The sequence below is a fragment of the Cibotium barometz genome, chromosome 15, assembly GCF_041138505.1.
Source record: "Cibotium barometz isolate CiBa-2024 chromosome 15, ASM4113850v1, whole genome shotgun sequence".
In the NCBI taxonomy this organism is placed as follows: domain Eukaryota; kingdom Viridiplantae; phylum Streptophyta; class Polypodiopsida; order Cyatheales; family Cibotiaceae; genus Cibotium; species Cibotium barometz.
In genome coordinates, this window is record NC_141060.1 from 631,099 (window position 1) to 633,241 (window position 2,143).

Genomic DNA, 2,143 nt, shown 5'->3' on the forward strand with positions numbered 1-2,143 from the left:
GCTTCTTGGATCGCACTTTGTGATGATGTGGCACCTAGATTATCTGCGTGGATTGCTTGCCTAGATTATCTACATGGATTGCCTCCATATCTTTGCCTCATGCATAGAGAGAGAGAACCCACGCCTCATGTGGAGAGAGAAAATTTATTTTAAAAAAACCCTACTTGCGAGCTGCGTCGTCTTGCCAGTAAGCCTCAGTCATGTGGAGAGAGAAAATTTATTTTTTAAAAAAACCCTAGCCAGTAAGCCTCGGTCGCCTTCTTCGATGACCAGCTCTCTCCCGCCTCTTGCCGTCCCCTGCTCAGCCTTGCGACCTCCCTTGCTCACCCCTATGTTGTGGCCACCACCACAAGATCTCGCCCTCATCGACCTCCTAACTCACTGAGAGGGTCTAGGTCGACCAGTCGTTGCCATCCCTACCGATAATCCTTAGAAGAGCTATGGGACGGGGCAAGCAGCTGTGGAGAAGGGGCGCACTGATGAGCTCGAGATGTTTTAAGGTGAGGTATAAACTAACTATTAGAGAGAGAGAGAGAGAGAGAGAGAGAGAGAGAGAGAGAGTGTGAGAGAAACGAGCTCTTTTCCTATCTATTCAATCCAATAGTTTGGTTTTGCAGGCATAAAGGTAGAAGACATGCAGTCCAATACAAAAAAACGGTGTGTGGCTTCCCACACCCACATCAAGGGTCTCATCTTGAATGTACATTTCAAAGCTTCCTGCACTTCTTGCATTTTTTTTTGAAACTCTATGTTTGAGCTTTGATGTTTTGGATGTCAGGAGGATGGAGCAGAAATTATCCTAAGGTTTGTGTATTTTCTACGTTTCCTTAGCTTATTAGTATTTTATCTCATTTAATCAATTTCTTTTGGGATTTCACACCTTTTGTGCATTCCATCTGACATGAAAAGTAAGAGTTGATGTTCATATGTTTTATGCCTAGTATAGGCAGAAGGTGTGTTTAGGAGACAACCAGTAACTGCATCATCATGCCATACAACATTGATATACATTGTTTGGTGGGGCTGATCAAGGTGCAATACTTTTTACTTTGTGTTGTCATGTAATGATGAATGAAGTTGAAAGTGATGTTAATGCTATGCATGATTAACCTAGATTAGGGTGAGGCTATATCATACCTCCCCTTCCAAGCTTTTAGGATGTCCTCCACCTCGCTCAAGCTATGTGGCATGATGGATGATGAATGCCCTTACCCTCCAGCATGACAAGAGTGTTGATAACTTTCTTCACATATGTTGTTAGCAACCTTAGGATGCATGGGTTTGTGAGTACATAAACAGCTCTAAGGATCTCGATCATGTTCTTGAATTAGTCCAAGTACAGGAGTCATCATCATCTGTTCTGGATGCACTAGTTGAGCCAAAGAATGTTGTTTTGACTTGTATCCATGGTCTTTCTCTGCTGGTTTTCTCACGTATGTGCAATAGTGGGGAGTGCAAAATGTTTATAAACAATGTCGTCAAGAGTGGCCATCTTGCCGAGAAATACAATGCTATGCAGCAAGAAAGTGACTCACTCGTGGATGACATTTTACTTTTGAACACTTTACATTTTCCAACTAAGTTTCTAAGTCATTACATGCCATTTTTTTTTTTATAGCTCTTTTACAGTTTCAAGATTTGTCTTTCTTGGATGCAAGTTTGTATCTTCACTCTTGTTAGTTATAGGTGTCCTCTCTTTTGTTATTGAGATGATGAATGTTACCTTTTCACCTCAAGTTGCCAAGTCATGACATGCCATTTGTTTGAGGTAACTCTTTTACAGTTTCAAGATTTCTCTTTCTTGGATGCAGGTTTGTATCTTCGTTCTTGTTAGTTATAAGCATATCTTATAGGTGTCATCTCTTGTTACTGAGATGATGAATAAGTCCTATCGAAATGGTCTGGTCTGCTCTCATGGGTTGCAACAAAGAACATAAATATGGTACGACTTGCTTGTTTATCTTGAATAAGGTTCATGGGCTCCAAACTTTGATGTCTTTCCATCAATTCAGAGGTAGATTAGAGGCAGACTATCTTGTTTTAATTTTCTATAAACCTCTCTTTTGTTATTGAGATGATGAATGTTACCTTTTCACCTCAAGTTGCCAAGTCATGACATGCCATTTATTTGAGGTAACTCTTT

At 40.6% G+C, this 2,143-nt stretch overlaps 1 long non-coding RNA gene across 1 annotated transcript; it reads left to right on the top strand.

Moving 5' to 3' along the window:
- The first annotated feature begins 622 nt into the window (after positions 1-622).
- Positions 623-1,034, top strand: LOC147630825 (uncharacterized). Its single transcript, XR_015267447.1, has 3 exons — positions 623-700; positions 779-804; positions 947-1,034. It is a non-coding gene; the product is annotated as an uncharacterized LOC147630825 (long non-coding RNA).
- Positions 1,035-2,143: the final 1,109 nt, after the last annotated feature.